Source organism: Pan troglodytes, chromosome 5 (assembly GCF_028858775.2).
Source record: "Pan troglodytes isolate AG18354 chromosome 5, NHGRI_mPanTro3-v2.0_pri, whole genome shotgun sequence".
NCBI lineage: Eukaryota > Metazoa > Chordata > Mammalia > Primates > Hominidae > Pan > Pan troglodytes.
The window spans coordinates 146,349,270-146,369,628 of record NC_072403.2 but is presented as its reverse complement, the minus strand read 5'-3'; the positions used below and the strand labels follow the sequence as shown (position 1 = coordinate 146,369,628).

The following is a 20,359-nucleotide window of genomic DNA, read 5'->3' as shown; positions in this document are numbered from 1 at the left end:
CAGAGCATCCCAGATGGAATATATAATTGTTAAACTCAGGAAAGGACAACTGAACATTAACCTCATTTTCTAAATTTCTTTTCCCAGGAATTAAAGCATGAATAATATTTGTTTGGTAAGATCTAAATGGCTTAGTAATCTCTAAGCCTGCAGAGAAATTCACTTTCAGAATTGCAAAATGGTTTATAAGGTTCATTAATAGTCAATTTTAAGTATGATTAAGTGCTTAGACTATTGTTAAGTACCCAAGAATTACTTGTTGTTGATTAACTATTACGATCTCCTTTACCTGACTCAGAGAATGCATTTAAGTAGCCAAAGAAATGTGATAATTACTCATTAAGGAAACAAAATGTGGTGGGTATCTGGATTCCTTTTAATCTTCAGTGGTTTATTTAAGAAAGAACATTGGAAACTAATTCCACAGGGAAAATGCTGTTGCTGAAGAAGGCGTTGGGACACAGATTGCTGACAACAGGATTTGGTTTTGAGAACTGAATTTGAAAGACCAAAATGAGTTATGTTTTCTTCCCTGAAGGCAGATGGGTACTTGTTAAGAACTTCCTTCAGTAAGAAAGTTAGGATCCCTGCCACGTTCTCCACCTCCTCACAGTTTCCTCCCTTCTGGAGCTCTCCACGGGAAGCAGGCACGAGTCACCAGAAGAGGGAGGCTCTTGGTGGGGCACTCTTGGTGGTCTGAGGACTCAATCAAGGTCCTAGAGGGTGAGCCCATCTTAACCAGAGATGGCAGAACTTGACCCAAGAAGGCCTTGTGGTCATCGGGGCTGTATGCAGCACACCCGTGGCACATTCTGTGCCTCTCTTCTTTTGACTCTATTTGTTGCCAGCAAACAGCGACGTCAGGACTTTGGGGAAGGTTGTGTCCTTCAGGCCTTTGTTAAAACTTTGTAAAGATGTAGATGGCATTGCCTTCCCAGGCACCAGCAGAATCCTACTCATACCCTACTAATCCTTGTTTGCAAATGCAGGGCATGATCAGTCAGGCCCCCCTTGGCATGGTGCTGCAGGCTGCCCTTACCAGAGTCAGGGGCCACCGCCAGCTTTGCTGCTATCCTGGATTTTTAGATACTGCCCTGACCTCCCACTCTTAGCTCCATTCTTTCCCTGATTCCTTAGGCAGCTTGGACTTGAGCCTGACTTGTCCAGTTCCTAGCCTTTTATTCTTCCAAGGGTAGATCAGGGCAGCTGGAATCTTTGGATCTTAAAGCACCTCCTCTTCCACATCCCCCCAACACCCCACATGCAGGACCACACCTCCACCTTTGCCCCTGCTGGACTTTGACTTCTGGGCACACCCGGAGCAGCCAGACAGCTTGCAGTCTGAGCTTTGGCCTGCATTTTAGAATTCAACGTTGTCGCCTCTTCAGGCTTAATGTTTCTACATTTGCTGCTTTAATTTCCCCTCCAGCTCTGAGCTCTAGCTGTGCCTTGGCTTGCCTATTACCTTGGCCACACGGCCAAGCTGGCAGGTTCCCCGAAGCCAGTCTATTCATGCCCATTCCTCAAGTTTGCTGTAGCTATTTGTGTGCTCCAGCTTCCAAGAAGTCTCCAGACATAGGACAAAGGCTGAAACGAAAGAGTAATAGGAAGTAAGTTATCTTAGCAGGTTCCCCTGTGAATGCTGGTGAGGGGTTGCTGAAAGGAACTTCTCAGATCAACACTGACAAGGATTCTCAAGGGAAGGCTTGGTGATAGAGTGAGATAGATATTTAATTTAGATATAGAGATATAGAGGACAAGCCTAAATTAAAACATCAACTCTTTTACTAGCTCCTTTCATAGATGAGAAAATGGGGGACCAAAAATATTAACTGCCTTGGCCACTATCACTCTGATTAAAACAGAGCAATGTTGGAACCAGCGTCTTGCTTGCTGGATGGGTACAGTGCTGTCTACCCTTATTCATTCAACAAGTATTCATTGAGTGTCTACTCCAGGCCATGCCACCACAATTTAACAGTTCTTGGCTGTATAATAAATAGGTGCTAGAAAACATATGAAGTAAATATAATAAAAGGTAGTCGTTGTAAGGGACATTAATCTGGTTAAAAAATAATATCTTTAGAATTTTAAAATAATTCAATGTTATTTATGCTGGTGCGATGCTAGAAGTGTATGTAATAAGTTTTTATGGAAATTCATAAATAAGAGCTACCAAATTGTGCTGTGATTCTCAGGAAGGTTTCTTATGTTGGATGGTACAGAAATCAAACTGGAAGGCAAGATAAAATTTAGATTTTGAAAAGAGAGGGAAGGTTTTTCAGGAGGAGAAATGGAAGTTTTGTGTTGAGGATTTAAAAGAGAAGATTGTGTAGTTAATGTGGGAACAAATTATAGAAAGCTTTGAGAAAAAGCCAACCAAAAATGTTCATGGGGGCTCGGGCGTGGTGGCTGACACCTGTAATCCCAGTACTTTGGGAGGCCCAGGCAGGCGGGTCACTTGAGGTCAGGAGTTTGAGACCAGCTTGTCTAACATGGTGAAACCCTGTCTCTACTAAAAATACAAAATTATCCGGGCATGGTGGTGCATGCATGTAATCCCAGCTACTCAGGAGGCTGAGGCAGGAGAGTTGCTTGAACCTAGGAGGCGGAGGTTGCAGTGAGCCAAGATCCTGCCACTGAACTCCAGCCTGGGTGACAGAGCAAAACCTTGTCTTAAAAACAAAACAAAACAAAAAAAGCAAAAGTGTTCACGTGGCACTGGAGGGCCACTGAAGTATTAGCAGGGGAGTGCCATGAGGAAGCTAGGCTTTAGGAAGACTGCTCCAGCAATGCTAGATTGGGGCAAGGGTCGGGGGCAAGGAGGAAGAAGGTGAATGCCTAGAATTGGTACAATAAGTTATTTGATATCAGGCTATTAAAATAATCTTCAATTAAAGGAGATTCTTAAAATCAAATATGTCATTTTCAAGTACTTATAATAATGTGATCTTATGATTAAAACACAACTGTCATCTTCGGTCCTGATAAATGTGCTATAGCAAAGAATTTAGATTGTATATTCCTACCATGAGTCTTACAGGGAAATGGATGAAGGTAATGCTTAAAAATAATTTGTTCTCAGATTAAGCAAACCACCTCCCCTCCCCAACAAAATGGTTTTGAAATCTATAATTTCTATTAACATCTCTTTCATAGTTAGTACAAAAATAAACAAAGCTAGTTCATGCTCACATAACTAAAAATTATCCATGAATGAGCATGTGTTAATCAACCAGAAGTTTAAAGATACAAATAACATCAAAAACCATTAAAAAATTAAAAAACAAAATTCACTCCCAATCCCATTACTCAAACACCAACTGTTGTTTTTCATCTTCCCATGTTCTGTTTACCAGGTGTTGTTCATATGTTGCTGCGTCACTTTTTATGATGGTGAAACTGTGTTTACTCATAACAATAGAGATAGTGAAATTGACAATCTTTGTCCCTAACATAAGAATAGTTACCCTACTTTTTTTTTTTTCTGAGACAGGGTGTCATGCTGTCACCCAGGCTGGAGTGCAGTGGCACGATCTCGGCTCACTGCATCCTCCACCTGCCGGGCTCAAGTGATCCTGCCGCCTCAGCCTCCTGAGTAGTTGGGTTTACAGGTGCATACCCCCTCGCCTGGCTAATTTTTGTATTTTTTGTACAGATGGGGTCTCACCATGTTGCCCAAGCTGGTCTCAAACCTCTGGGCTCAATTCATCCCCATCCTCTACCTCCCAAAGTGCTGGGATTACAGGTGTGAGCCACTGCCCCCAGCCAACCCTACTATTCTCAAATGAGATTTGCACTGTGGCAGAGGGCAGTATGAAGTAGAGTTTTCACTGCCTTCAGGCTCTTCAAAGTAAAGACCATACTATGGCATCTTCTTGAGGAAGCTTGATTAAATCCAGCAAAGTGCCCTGCAGTTAACTGTCTTCTGCTCCAACTGGCTGAGTAAATAACAAAGGGTGACAGCTGCAGTACTTTCTTTGTGCGTGTGCTTGTGTGTCTGTGTTTTTGTTGACAAGTTAGACACTAATCTCTCTAGTGAGTTGAAAATTTAGCAGGTTGTATGTCTTCTGGAAAAATATCTGCATAAGGATTTTAAAGAAATTAAGCCCTGGCTATTTATTTGTAATATGTTTCTGAGATTTAGTCATTCTTGTTGAAAAGGGATGTTTTAACATTTACTCCATTAATATTTGAGTACTGTTATATTCAGTCTAGTTATATAGATTGTGCGTCCAGATTCACTTATCACTTAATGAGTTGTCCCCAGTGAACCAGATTTGCCTGCCTAGAGGCAATGGTCTGGGAGGCACTGAATTTATTCAGAGGATTTTGGTTTGTTTGCTTTAAGAACACTTGTTAGCAAAACCTAAAACTTGAAAATTATCCAAATCCACTGCCAGAATATAGCTACAACAGCTCCAATCTAGTGATAAAAGTAGAAAAAGTTTTGATTCCAAATGACCTTGATTTATATAAATTTGCATGTACATGATAATCTTTGCTTGTGAGTTGTAGAAGCAAACATGAAATGAGGTGATATTACTTTTGGGAGTTGAATACATGCTATGAAAATAAAACCAAATTCAAATAAAGCCAAAATGTTAAAATGTTTGATATTTCATCACAGCAGAGGTCTCATACCACCATATCTGTCATGAAGTTTATCCCACTGCAAAAAATAAATAAATAACATTTTGTAATATTTTAAAAAATCTAAAATATATTTTCATAGTTCAGGTTTTTATTCCATGAACTGATGTTCCATGTGATATCTATTCCACAAGACCCAAACCAAAAATTATCTGTGCAGGAAGATGTTGTTACAGTTAATGCTCTCCACTAAGGATTAAAATACTGTTTCAAAGTTTTATGGAGAGATCAACATTTTACATAAAAACATTTTTCACCATAAATTTTTCTTGTGCCTTGCTTTTTTAAAAAAATTAAATAACCCTCTGACTCTGAAAAATGTTTCTTAAAAAAATAATAATTAATGGGAATAATAAAATAAATTTATATTGGGAAACTTTTCACAAAGGCTATCTCAGTATTTTCTCATAAAATCTTGCTTGGCAGCAATTACTGTCATTCATTGATGGGTCAGGACACTGAAGCCTGAATGAATTAAAAGTCTTTTTGATTCTGATACCAAGTCAATAAAAAACCCATGATTTAGTTTCCCAGGACATTGTTCTTTTTATTAGCTTTGTAGAACAAGTATTGATTGTAATAAAACAACAATTGAAAGTCCCCAAACAAGGTTCCTCAAAAATGGTTTTATTGCTTCTGCCAAAGTACTGTGTCGTAGTCAAATGTGTAGCTGTATGCTCAATGTGCTTACCCTGCATTGGTACACCGGCAGCTTTGCCTAGCACAGTTCTAAAGCCCTCTCTTTCTATTTTTCTTTTTTCATATATATATATATATATATATATTTTTTTTTTTGTTGTTGTTGTTGTTGTTGTTGTTGTTGTTGTTGTTGTTGAGATGGAGTCTCACTCTGTCACCCAGGCTGGAGTGCAGTGGCACGATCTTGGCTCACTGCAACCTCCGCCTCCCCGGTTCAAGCAATTCTCCTGCCTCAGCCTCCCGAGTAGCTGGGACTACAGGCATGCGCTGCTACGCCCGGCTAATTTTTTGTATTTTAGTAGAGACAGGGTTTCACTGTGTTGCCCAGGCTGATCGCAAACTCCTGAGCTTAGGCAATCCGCCCCCTTCGGCCTCCCAAAGTGCTGGGATTACAGGCATAAGCCACCGCGCCCAGCCTCTTCTTTATTTTTTTGAAACAAGGTCTCACTCTGCCGCCCAATCTGGAGTGCAGTGGTGTGATCTCGGTACCCTCTCTTAGAAGTGGGAACAAGTGCCCTCTCTCTTCTCCTATGTCCACTCTCCCCTCTTCCAGTGTCCTCCTCCTCACCCAGATACTGCCACATCTAACGAGTTTACAATTATTTTTAAATTTCTTTCCATGAGATGATATCTGCATACCAGCTGGGGATAGAATGTAATCCGTCCTGCAGAAGTTAAACCATGTGTCATGTGAAGAGCAGGAGATGGTAAGTCAGGGACATTTGATGGAAAACCTCTCGGAAATGTCAACCTCAGTATCACATGTTCATCTAACTTCAGATTTCAGAGTTCGTGATATTTGTGCTAGAGCCAGTCATTAGAGTCAGTTCAAGTTTGGAGAAAATTTTCTTCCAAATTAACAAGAGAGAAGGAAGAAGGAGAGAAGAAGAAAGAGGAAGGAAGAAAGGAAGGTGGAAGGAAGGAAGGAAAGAAGAAAGGGGGAAGAAAAATAAAGGAAGGAAAAAGGGGCAAGGATTTTTGTATATGTATGTGTTCCTGCTCTTAGAAGAAAAAAGTTTAACTAAGTTACTTCATTTAGCCAATGATGATAATTTTTCTTTTTTTCTTTTTCTTTTTTTTTTTTTTTGAGATGGAGTTTTGCTCTTATTGCCCAGGCTAGAGTGCAGTGGCGCAATCTCAGCTCACTGCAACCTCCGCCTTCCAGTTTCAAGTGATTCTCCTGCCTCAGCCTCCCAAGTTGCTGGGATTACAGGTGCCGGCCACCACGCCCAGCTAATTTTTTTTGTATTTTTAGTAGAGACGGGGTTTCACCAAGTTGGTCAGTCTGGTCTCAAACTGCTGACCTCGTGATCCACCTGCCTTGGCCTCCCAAAGTGCTGGGATTACAGGCATGAGCCACCGTGCCCGGCCAATGAAGATAATTTTTCTTAGAGAATCAATAAATTTCATCTAGCCAGTGGTCTCATTTCTGCAGATTCATATTAGAGGTTATTAATAGGGGAATAATGATGTGATCAAACAATCAGACAAAAATATAGTATATTCAGGTTGAAGAACAACACAATTGCTCCTGAGAACTCACCTTGAATAGCTGCAGCATATGGTTGTAGGAGTGGTTGGGGTCCACACACTTTAGGTTTTGTCTGTGATTAGGAAGGAACATTAAGTAGACCTGATCCCCTAGCATTCTTGTCTCAGTAGGCATCACCACCAGCTTCTCAGGTGCAAGCCTGAAACCCATCTGTACTTTACACTTTCTTCTCTTTACACCAACAAAGAGAGGAAAGAGAAAGAAATCTCTTCCTGACTAATTAGAAGGCAGGTTCACCCTTCTTCATGGTGGCTGTCTTATGTTAGACACTCATTAGGTTTTGACAGTATTATAGCGACAGCGGCTTGATTCTTCCTTTCTAATCCTGCTAGGGTGATCTTCCCAAAACACAAGCACATTCAATTCCCTGTGTTTAAGGAGCTTAAACTCCCCAGATGTCCTGCCCTTGCCTCAGAATAAAATTCAAACCCAGCATACGGAGACTTTAATGAGTCAAACCCTATTTAACTCTCTTGTCTCCACTGTTCATTCCTTTGCCACTGGAACTCCATCCACTTTTCGGATAAAATGATATGCACGTCAGGCTGGGCGCAGTAGCTCATGCATGTAATCCCAGCACTTTGGGAGGCCGAGGCCAGCGGATCACCAGGTTAGGAGATTGAGACCATCCTGGTCAATATGGTGAAACCCTGTCTTTAATAAAATAAAAAAAAAAAATAGCTGGGCATGGTGGTGCACACCTGTATTTCCAGCTACTCAGGAGGCTGAGGCAGGGGAATTGCTTGAACCAGGAAGGAGAAGGTTGCAGTGAGCTGAGATCGTGCCACTGCACTCCAGCCTGGCAACAGAGCAAGACTCCATCTCAAAAAAAAAAAAAAAAAAAAAATGCAGTTCCAGAAAAGAGCACATTGTCTTGTGATGTCATGGCTATGCACGGCAGCTCCCTTTGCTGGGTCATCCTCCACTGCTGTTTCACCTGTTCACCTAGCTGGCTTGGTGCAGGCCTCATCCCTTTCAAGAAGTCTTGCCTGCCCCAGCCTGTTTTAAGTATCTGTTTTTAGTACCCCCAGTATGTTTTAAGGATCTCTCAGAGGCTACACCCATCTTACACTGACCTCTTAACATGCTGCCAACCAGATGTTGTCTATTTTCCTGTCTCCACCCTCAATTTTGAAATCCTTCCTGGCAGGCATCTAACACATTCCTGGCACAGAAGAGGTGCTCAGTACAGTAAATCCTTGCGAAATGATTTAAAGAATTAACGAACTAATAACATGGTAACCGAAAGAAATGAAGGGGCAACATGAACCTGAAGTTCGGAGTGGGCAGTAGTGGCAGTGAGAAGGTTGTTTCTCTGTAGTGTTACCTGAATTGCGTCAAATGAAAGAAATCCGGGAGAACTGGGTTCTAATCAAACTTTAACACTAATTAACTGTCTGCCTCTGTGCAAGTTATGTAACTTCTCTCCACCTGAGCTGACTTTTCTATAAATAACATGAACTCCATAGGTTTTCTGTGAGGGTAAATAAAATATTGTATATACAGTGTCTATAATATTTTTCTAGAACATATTAAGAATATAACAAGAGTTTAATAATTAAGAGTCTAATAAATATTAACTTCAGCCCCTTAAAGTTTAAAGTTTAATATTATCTAAACCTGATGAAATCAACCAATTCAAAGCAACAAAATCAAAGAGCTTTAGACTAGTAATTTCAAATAGAGAGTTACTGATTAAGAAAACAAAAACCCTCTGGCACAGAAGGTGAGGAGTAAGAAAAAAGAAGGCTGGGCACTGTGGCTCCTGCCTGTAATCCCAGCCCTTTGGAAGGCTGAGGCAGGCAGATCACTTGAGGTCAGGAGTCCTAGGCTAGCCTGGCCAACATGGTGAAACCCTGTCTCTACTAAAAATATAAAAATTAGCTGGGCATGGTGGTGGATGCCTATAATCCCACCCACTTGGGAGGCTGAGGCAGGATAATCACTTGAACCCGGGAGGAGGAGGTTGTAGTAGCCAAGATTGTGTCATTGCATTCCTGCCTTGGTGACAGAGTGAGACCCTGTCTCAAAAAAAAAAAAAAAAAAAAAAAAAGGCAGATTTAAGCTCCAAAATGGGCTGGACGTGGTGGCTCATGCCTGTAATCCCAGCAGGCTGAGGATTAGAGGCTGAGGCAGGAAGATTACTTGAGCCCGGGAGTTCGAGACTAGACTGGGCACCACGGCAAGACCCTTGTCTCTGGAAAAAAGAAAAGAAAAGAAAAGAAAAAAAAGCTCCAAACTGGTGGGGAAAATCAAATTCACAATAGTAATAATGTCTCCACCATTCCCTATGTCTTTTTGCTTCTTTTCTTCCTGTAATACTTCACTTTATAATATTTCCTAGAGAAAGATTTATACACATATCTTAAGTGTACAGTTTGATGAGTTTTGACAAATGTATATACCAATGTAACCAACAGCCTTGTCATGACAGAATAGTTCAATGGCTTCAAAAAAGTTTCCTTGCACCCTTTTCCGGTGAGTTCCTTCATAGACAACAACTGTTCTGATTTATATAACAATATATTAACAGTGCCTTTTCTTAAACTTCATATACAGTAAATGAAATCATGTGTTCACCTTCATACAGCATTAGTCTGTGAGATTCATCCATATGTATGTATGAGTAGTTCTTCATTTTTTTGTGGCTGGGTAGTATTCTTTTTTTTTTTTTCCTTTTTTATTTAAAAAAATTCTGGGGGTACCTAGTAGATGTGTATATTTATGGGGTACATGAGATGTTTTGATACAGGCATGCAATATTCTTTTGTATGAATGTCACTGTTTATCCCTTCTCCTGTTAATGGACATCTGGGCTTTTTCCCCAGCTTAGGATTATAAATATTCTTGTACGAGTCTTCTTGTAGATCTATATTTTTGTTTCTCTTGGTAAATACATAGGAGTGGAATTGCTGAGTCCTGACATGTTTAGTTTTATTAAAAACTAACAAACAGTTCTCCAAAGTGACTGTATCATTATATACTTCCACCAGCAATGAATGAGAGGTGTAGTTCCCTCCTAAATGTTTGCCAATATTTGGGGTTGTCAGCCTTCTAGAAAAGACTGTAACATTTTGCATTTCCACTAAACTGTATGGGTTACTCCACATTCCTCACCAGCGCTTGATACTAGCAGTCTTTTTAACCTTAGTCATTCTAGTGAGTGTGTAGTAGGATCTTGCTGTGGTTTTAATTTGCATTTCCCTGTTGACTAGAGATGTTGAGTACGTTTTCATATGCTTATTTGCCATCCGTATGTCTCCTTGTGTGAAGAGTTTGTTCAAATCTTTTTGCCAAATTTTTCATTGTGCTTGCCTTCTTACTATGGAATTGTAAGTTTTTTTATAGATCCTGGACACAAGCCCTTTGACAGACATATGCTTTGCAAATATTTTCTCTCCATCTACAACTTGCCTTTTTACGTTCTTCATTGTATCTTTCTAAAAGTATAGGCTTTTAATTTTGCAAAAGTCCATTTTGTCAATGTTGTCTTACGATCAGTGCTTTTCATGTCCTCCTTAAGAAAACTCTGATTAACTGAATGTCACGAAGACTTTCTCCTATGTTTTTATCTATAAGTTTTATTGTCTTAGCTTTTTTTATTTAGGTTTATGATTCATTTTGAGTTACTTTTTGCTTACAGTATGAGGCAAGGGTCAAGGTTAATTTTTTATTAATCCATAGAGATGTATAATTATTTCAGCACTTGTAAAAGACTATCCTTCCCACACTGAATTACTTGGCACCTTTATTGCAAACTAATCAATCATATAAGTGTGGGTCTATTTCCAGATTTTCTATTCTGTTCTATTCATCTATTTGTCTAGCTTTATACCAATAACACACTGTATTGAATAATGTAGTTTTATCATAACTTCTGAAATTACGTATTGTGATAATGTGAAATATCTATTTGGTTTCAGATCTATTTCCTCCTAAAATTTTTAGAATCTCCAAAGCGATGTCCTTTTGTACACTAATGAGTTGACTGATGACTGACAGCCCCTATGTAGCTTCAAGATGGAGACTGGTCACTGGAAAGACCAAGAAATCATTATAGGATTGGGATGGTTACAAGAAAGACCAAGAAATCATTATAGGATTGGGATGGTTACAAGAAAGACCAAGAAATCATTATAGGATTGGGACTTTCAGCCTACCCCACAACCTCTGGGGAAAAGAAAGGGGCTGACAGTTAAGTTGATCACCAATGGCTTAGTTTAATCAATCATGCCTATGTAATAAAACCTCTGTAAAAGCCCAAAAAGGCAGTGTTCAGAGAGCTTCTGGATAGCTGAACACGTGGAGGTTCCTGGGAGGGCATGGAAGCTCCATGCCCCCTCCTCCATACTTCATATGCATCTCTTCATCTATATCCTTTGTAATGTCCTTTGTAATAAACTGATAAACAAATATTTCCCTGAGTTCTTTGAGTCACACTAGAAAATTAACTGAATCCAAGGGGTGGAGGATGGGAACTCCAATTTCTATTTGATGGGTCAAAAGCACAGGTAAAACACCTGGGGTGTGTGATTGGCATTGAAAATGGGACTCAGTCTTGAGGGACCTAATTCTCAATCTGTGTGTTCTGATGCTACCTTCAGGTAAGTAGTATTAGAACTGAATTGAATTAGAGGACACCCAGCTGGTGTACACTGCAGAATTGATTGCTTGCTTGTTGGTGGGAAGAAATCACATATTTGGCCACAGAAGTCTTCTGTGTTGACTGTTATGGTGGGTGAGCAGCGGAGAAACAGTTCATGTTTTTCCACTTGGAGATATATATCCTCTAATTTTGATTTTTTTTTTTTTGAGATAATCTCGCTCTGTCCCCCAGACTGGAGTGCAGTGGCACAGTCTCAGCTCACTGCAGCCTCTGCCTTCCAGGTTCAAGCAATTCTTCTGCCTCTGCCACCTGAGTAGCTGGGATTACAGGTGTGTGCCACCACACTTGGTTAATTTTTGTATTTTTAATAGAGACAGGGTTTCACCGTGTTGGCCAAGCTGGTCTCAAACTCCTGGCCTCAAATGATCCACCTACCTTGGCCTCTCAAAGTGTGGGGATTACAGACGTAAGCCACCATGCCCGGCTATGTCCTCCAACTTTGTTCTTCATTTAAAAAATTATTATTGCTATTCTTTGCCTTTGGTTCTCCTTGTAAATTTCATAAGCAGCTTATTAATTTTTTCAAACAAGCCTATTAGGATTTTTATTGGTATAACATTGAATCTTTAAATCAATTTAGGAAGAATTGCTGTCTTAACAATGTTGAATCTTCTAATCCACAAATATGTATGTCTATATTTATGTCTGCTTTTGCTTTTCTCAGCAAGATTTTGTGGTTTTCAGTGTAAAGTTCTTACCATCTTTTGATAAATTCATGTCTTAGTCCATTTAGGCTCTTATCACAAAATTCCACAAACTGAGTAGCTTGTAAACCACAGAAATTTATTTCTCAGAGTCCTGGAGGCTGGGAAGTTCAAGATCAAGGTGCCAGAAATGTCTAGTTCCTTGTAGACAGTGACTTCTTGCTGCATTCTTACATAATGGAAGAGGTAAACACGCTTTCTTTGGCCTCTTTTATAAGAACACTAGTCCTATTCATAAGGGCTCCACCCTCATGATCTAGTCACCTCCTCAAGGCCTCACCTCTTAACGCTGTCGCATTGGAAATTAAGTTTCAACATACAAATTTGTGGCAGGGAAGGAGGACACAAACATTCAGACCGTAACAATCCCCAAGTATTTTTATGCTATTATAAATGGAATTTTTTTAAGTTATCTAATTGTTCACTGTTAGTCTACAGAAATATAAATTTTGTTTATTGACCTTGTGTCTTACCATTTTGCATTCACTTATTAGTTCTAGTAACTTTTTGTAGATTCTTTAAAATTTTCTATGTACAAAATCATTTTATATGTAAACAAATAGAATTTTACTTCTTTTCCAATTTATATGTTTTTTATTACTTTTTTTGTATATTACATTGGTGAAGACTCCAGTGAAATATTGAGTAACTCAGTAAAAAGTAGATATCTTTCCCTCATTTTTGATCTTAGGAGAAAGTATTCTGTCTTCCAATATTCAGCATAATGTTATCCATTAAGTATTCATAGGTATTCTTAAATCAGATTTAGGAGAAAATCACCTTTTATTCCTACCTTGCTACCTTGCTAAGAGTTTCTATTATAAACGAGTGTTGAATTTTTATAAAATGCTTTTTTTTTCTACGTCAATTGAAATAATCATTTTTCTGGTCTTTGCTCTGTTAATGTGGTGAAATACATTGATTTATTTTCCATTGTTAAACCCTATTTGTTTAATGTGTTGCCCTTTTTATACGTATTACTGGATTTGATTTGCCAAAATTTTGATAGGGAATTTACCACTTATGTTTATTTGGTGTATCAACATAATGTCATTTCTCATGATCTTTTTGTTTTAGTATCAGGATAATGCTGGCTGCATTTAACGAATTAATTATTCCCTCTTCCTTTGTTTTCTGAAAGAGTTTGTTTTGAACTATTTCATTTCTTAAACATTTAATGAAAATCACCAGTGAAGACCTCTGAGCCTGGAGTTATCTCTGTTCAAAGCTCCTTAATTATGAACTGAGTTTCTATAATTAATATAAGGATATTTAAGTTCTTAATTTTGGGGGGTTCTGATTTGGTAATCTGTTTTTCTTAAGAAATTCGTCTATTTTATCTAAATTGTCAAATTTGTTGGCAAAAGCTACACGTAGCATTCTCTTATGATCTTTTTAATGTTTGTAGAATCTGAAGTGATGCCCCGTTTTCTGATATTGGTAATTTTGCACTTGTGTCTTTTGGCTAGAGTTTTAAGAATTTTATTAACATTTTAAAAGAACAAGTTTTTGTTTTTGTCTGTCTCTATTGCTTGTCCAATTTTCCTTTCATTGATTTCTGCTACCTTTATTATTTTCTCCCTTCTACTTATTTGGGCTTAATTTTTGTGCTTCTTTTTGTAATTTCATAAGGTTGAAATGTCAATCATTGATTTTAGATATTTTTGTTTTTCTTTAATTTATACATCTCATATGTATAAATTAATACCTCTTCATAAAAGAAAAAGATCTAAGAAGAAAGAAAAAGATCTACCTATAGATTTGTCTCAATCACTGTTTTAGCTGCATCCCCCAAATTTTGGTGTGTTGCATTTTTATCACTCAGTTCAAAATATTTCCTAACTTCTTCTTGCGATTTTTTTCTTTAACTCATTAGTTACTTAGGAGATGTTGTTTAATTTCCAAATGTTTGGGGTTTTCCTAGATATCTTGTTTCTATTTGTTTCAAATTTAAACCCATCATGATCAAAGAGCATACTATGATTTCATTATTTTAGAATCCTTCACTGAAACTTGTTTTATGGCTGAATATATTATCCATCTTGGCAAATATACCACATTGCTTTTGAAAAAAATGCATCTTTTGTATTCTTTCAAATGTTGGGTGTAGGATTCTATAAATATCGAGTAGATCAAGATGGCTGATAATTTTGTAAAGAGCTATGTGTTTCTGATTTAATTTGTCTAACTGTTCTTTTATCTTTGGGAGAATGGCATTAAAATCTCTAATTATAACTTAGAAATGGCAATTTTTGTTTCCAGTATTTTTAAGTTCTGTTATTAGGCACATAAACATTTATTACTGTTATGTATTTCTAGTGGATTGCCAAATTTATTATTATAGAATGTCCCTCTTTATCTCTGGTGATACTTTTATCTTTAAAATTTTGCTTATATCTTATTTTAATATAGCTACACCAGTCTTCTTACACCTTCTGTTTTCATGGTAAGTCTTTTTCCACCCATGTACTTTCCATGTATTTTTCTCTATATATTTAAAGTGCAACTCTTATAAATGGCATATATTTTGGTCTTGCTTTTTATCCATACTATCGCTATATTCTAAATGGAGTGTTTAGATTACATTGGAGTGTTTAGATTAAATGCATTCATGTATTTATTGATATATTTATGATTGGGCCTACGATTTTATTATTTTGTATTTGTTCCTTCTATATTGTGTTTCTTTGTTCCTGTTACCTATTTTTTTAGATACTTGGAATTAAAGTTTATTCTTCCTATTAGCTTTTTAGCTATACTTCTTGGCATTATTTATGTAGGTGATTGCTTTAGGAATTGGACTTCTTACAGTCCACTTACATTTATGCATTATGGTTTCACACAAAATGTAGAAGACTTACAACTCCGTAAGATCCATATTGACTTCCCCCTAATCCTTTATCCTTAGTTGTTACATGTATCACATCTGGATATCTTAGAAACCCCACAAGATAATGATATAGATTGCTTTAAACAGTTATATTGACTATACAAAATTAAGATAAAAAAGCAAAAAAAAAAAAAAAAAAAAAAAAAAAGAGCGTTTTCTAGCCAGACACGGTGGCTCATGCCTGTAATCCCAGCACTTTGGGACGCCAAGGCAGGAGGATCACCTGAGGTTGGGAGTTCAAGACCAGCCTGACCAACATGGAGAAACCCCGTCTCTACTAAAAATACAAAATTAGCCAGGCATGGTGCCTCATGTCTGTAATCCCAGTTACTCAGGAGGCTGAGGCAGGAGAATTGCTTGAGCCTGGGAGGCAGAGAGGTTGTGGCGAGCCAAGATTGTGCCATTGCACTCCAGCCTGGGCAACAAAAGCAAAACTCCGTTTCAAAAAAAAAAAAGAGAGAAAAAAAAAAGCATTTTCTGTTCACCCAGATGGTTATTAGTTCTAGTGCTCTTCACTCTTATTCATGGTTCTGAGTTTCCATCTCTTTTTATTTCTCTTCAACCTCAAGAACTACCTTTAGCATTTCTCATAGTGTTGGCCTGCTTGCATCAAATCATCTTAGTTTTCTTTCATCTGAGAATGTTTTTCTTTCTCCTTCATTTCTGAAGGGTATAGAATTCCCAGTTGACAGCTTTCTTTTTCTTGAAGCACTTTGAAGATGTTGTTCTACCCTGCTGGCCTCTGTGGTTTCTCATAAGATCAGCTATTAACTGAATTACTGTTCTCTTATATATATGTGTCATTTTATTGCTTGCCACTTTCTAGATTTGTTCTTTAATTTTGGCTTTCAGTATGTGACTCTGATGATACCTGTTTCTGCAAGATAGGCTTTGGCAAAAATCAAAATTTTAGGTCAAATAACAGCCTCACTGATTCCTTTACTGGCTAGAATGTAAAATGTGTAGAACCATGTCAGGTTTCCAAGGAGAATCTTATCAAATCTTTAAAGAGCATGCAATTTAAATGCTATTGAGATTGACCAGAGCAAAATTCTTTGTATGAAGCAAGTATAATATTAATAACAAAATATGATTTAAAATTTACATAAAAAAGAAAACTACAGAAGAATCTCAAATATGATGACAGTCAGAATCAAATAACACATTTATAAAAGTAATACACTGGCCAAGTGCAATGGGTCACGCCTGTAACCCCAGCACATTGGGAGGCCAAGGCAGGAGGATTGCTTGAGGCCAGGAGATTGAGATCAGCCTGGGCAATGTAACAAAACTCCATCTCTAAAAAAAAAAAAAAAAAAAAAAATTAGCCAGGCATGATGGCATGCACCTGTAGTCCTAGCTACTTGGGAGGCTGAGGCAGGAAGCTAGCTTGAGATAAAGGCTGCAGTGAGCTAGGATCATGCCACTACACTCTAGTCTGGGCAACAGAGAGCAAGACCCAGTCTCAAATAATAATAATAATAAAAATAATATACCATAATCAAGTGGGGTTTACTCTGTAAATCTAAGAATACTTGGCATCATGAAGTCAATTGATACAATTTGTCAAATTTAAGGAGATTTAAAGAGAAAATTCACAAATCATCTCTGCAAATACTAAAAAGATATTTGATACAACAGAATGCCCATTCTTGATTTTTAAAATTCAATAAAATAAAACTTGAAAAGTATTTTGCTAACATGAAAAAGATATATAGATAGAAATCCCAGAACAACACAAGGATGCCCACTATACCACTGGTATTTAATGTTTCATTGAAGGTGTTAACTCTCACCATTAGATAACAGAAGAAAATAGGTAGTGTAAGAACTGAAAAGGAAGAGGAAAACTAACTCTTAATCCACCTGACAAAGGCCTAATATCCAGAATCTACAAGGAACTTAAGCAAACTTAGAAGAAAACAAACAACCCCATTAAAATGTAGGTGAAAGATATGAACAGACACTTCTCAAAAAAAGACATACATGTGGCCAAGAAATATGTGAAAAATAGCCCAACGTCACTGATCATTAGAGAAATGCGAATCAAAACCACAATGAGATACCAACTTGTGCCAGTCAGAATGGTGATTATTAAAAAGTCAAGAAACAACAGATGCTGGTGATGTTCCAGAGAAATAGGAACACTTTTACACTGTTGGTGGGAATGTAAATTAGTTCAACCATTGTGGAAGGCAGTGTGGTGATTCTTCAAAGATTTAGAACCAGAAATGCCATTTGACCCAGCAATCTCATTACTGGGTATGTATCCAAAGGAATATAAATTATTCTGTTCTAAAGACACATGCACATGTATGTTCACTGCAGCACTATTCACAGCAGCAAAGATATAGAATCAACCCAAATCCCCATCAATGATAGACTGGATTAAAAAAAATGTGGTACATATGCACCATGGAATACTATGCAGCCATAAAAAGGAATGAGATCATGCCCTTTGCAGGGATGTGGATGAAGCTGGGAGCCATTATCCTCAGCAAACTAACACAGAAACAGAAAACCAAATGCCACATGTTCTCACTTATAAGTAGAAGCTGAACAATGAGAATACATGGACACAGGGAGGGGAACAACACTTACTGGGGCCTGTTGGGGCAGGGTGGGGTTGGGGGAGAGCATTAGGGAAAAGAGCTAATGCATGCTGGGCTTAATACCTGGGTGATGGGTTCATAAGTGCAGCAAACCACCATGGCACACATTTAGCCTATTTAACCAACCTGCACATCCTGCATATATACCCTGGAACTTAAAACACACACACACACACACACACACACACACACACAGAATAAAATTTTTTTTTAAAGAAAAGAACAAAATAAAAAATGAATGCAGGAAAAAAATTAATATAGATATAAAACTATTTGCAAATGGTATAATATTTGATTTGTCTTATAAAACACATAAGAGAATTGAATAAAACTGCAATATTTGTAAAGTAGCAAGATTTAAATTAATATGAAAAAGTAGGTAGCCTTCACATTTGCAAACGATATACAGAAAAACAGATAATCTTGCTATTTATAATTGCAATAAACGAGATAAAATAGCTAGAAGTAAGCTTAACATGAAATGGGCAACACCTGTACCTAAGAAAAACTTTAAAATACTGTTGAAGGAGAAGAAAAGTATACTTAAACAAATGAAACAATGTATCTCATGTTTCTTAATGCAAAGACTCAACATCATTACAATGTTCATTCTACTTAATGAAGCTAACAAAATCCAAGCAAGAATAGCCAACAAAGCTTGAAAATCTCCAGATATTGCATATAACATAAGACCTCATTGATTAAAACACTTTAATATTGACCTATGAATGGAGACACCAGTGGACAGAGTAGAAATTCCAAAAACAGGGACAAACACATGTAGGAAATTGAACTGGAAAAGATGGCATCTCAAATCATCTTTAATAAATTGCATGAAGACAATTGAGTAAAAGGCAATGCTGGATCCATAGTTCATATCATACATCACGATAAATACCAAATGGATAAAAAATTTAAATGGAAAAAATAAAATCAAATAAATATTTAAGAAAATATAGATACATTTTATTATAGAACTACAGTTGGGAAGATCTATCTACCTATCATTCCACTTTCAAAACCTAAAGAGAAAATAATGATTAAATCAAATGCATAAAAATAAAAACCTTAAACATGGCAAACAACAACAACAACAACAACAAAAACACAAACACAAAATCCAAAGACAAAAGAAAAACTGGTCAAAACATTGCAATTTGTAAACAAACGCTGATCTCCTAAGTACCTAATAGCTCCCAGAAATCAAGATTTTTAAAACCTACAGTAATAGGAATGGGGAAAGGACATGACACAAAAGTTCACAAATGGCCCTTAAAAGTATGACAATATTCTGTTTTACTCGTGATAAGAAATCAGGCTGGCGTGGTGGCTCACCCCTATAATCCCAGCACTTTGGGAGGCTGAGGTGGGCGGATCATTTGAGGCCGGGAGTTCGAGACCAGACAGGCCAGCATGGTGAAACCCCATCTCTACTAAAAATACAAAAATTAGCTGGCCATGGTGGCACACATACAAGGCCTGTAATCTCAGCTACTGGGGAGGCTGAGGCATGAGAATCATTTGAACCTGGGAGGTTGAGTTTGCAGTGAGCCAAGACAGTGCCACTGCACTCCAGCCTGGGCAACAGAGAGAGACCCTGTCTCAAAAAAAAAAAAAAAAAAAAAAAAGAAAGAAAAAAGAAAAAAAAAAGAAATCAAATATTAAAACCACACTAAGAAAACACTTGTCATCTCCTGGACTGGCAAAATCCAGAAGTGTGATACACTTCCTTGGGCAAGGCTGTGTAGGAACAGGTACCCTCAAACATTTACTGGTGGGAGAATAAAATGCTACAACATTCCAGGAAGAGAGACTGGCAATAGCTATCAACATTACAGATGCATTTACCCTTTAATCCCCCAGCATCATGTCTCAGTATCTAGCCATTAGTTACACCTGTACACATAAAAAATAGCACATGAAAAAGGATGCTTCTGGCAGCATTGTTTGCAATAAAAGAGACTGAAAACTACTCAAGAGTCCAACAACTAGGAGACTGGTTGCATAAAATCTAATACATTCATGTATTAGAATAATCTGCAGCTGTCAAAAAGAGCGAGAAGGATGTCACATATGGACATGGAGAAAGCTCTATGATATATTAAGTGAAAAGAAAGGCAAGGTGTGGAACAGAAAAACCATATCTTTTGTATAAGAGAGAAATATAAGAATATTTATTCATATGTGTATAACAAAATAGTGTAAAGATAAACAGAAACTCAAATAATAATGTAGAGTGGGCAAAGGAGGAATTTGGTGGATAGAACAGAGAAGGGCAAAATGTCCCAGTGTACCTTCTTAGACAGATTTTTATTTTTATTATTTTTTTTTTGACAGAGTCTTGCTCTGTTGCCCAGACTAGAGTGCAGTGGCATGATTTCAGCTCACTGCAACCTCCACCTCCAGGGTTCAAACGACTCTCCTGTCTCAGCCTCCCGAGTAGCTTAGACTATAGATGCATGCCACCACAGCCAGCTAATTTTTGTATTTTTAGTAGAGATGGGGTTTCATTATGTCAGCCAGGCTGGTCTTGAACTCATGACCTTAAGTGATCCTCCTGCCTCAGCCTCCCAAAGTGCCACC

At 37.8% G+C, this 20,359-nt stretch overlaps 1 long non-coding RNA gene across 1 annotated transcript in view; it reads right to left on the bottom strand.

Annotated features, from left to right (window-relative positions):
- Positions 1-370: 370 nt before the first annotated feature.
- Positions 371-20,359, bottom strand: part of LOC101057999 (uncharacterized) — a 28,672-nt gene continuing 8,683 nt past the window's right edge. The window contains exon 2 of the long non-coding RNA XR_001718745.3: positions 371-1,587. This is a non-coding gene — a long non-coding RNA (uncharacterized LOC101057999). The remainder of the gene's footprint in view (positions 1,588-20,359) is intronic.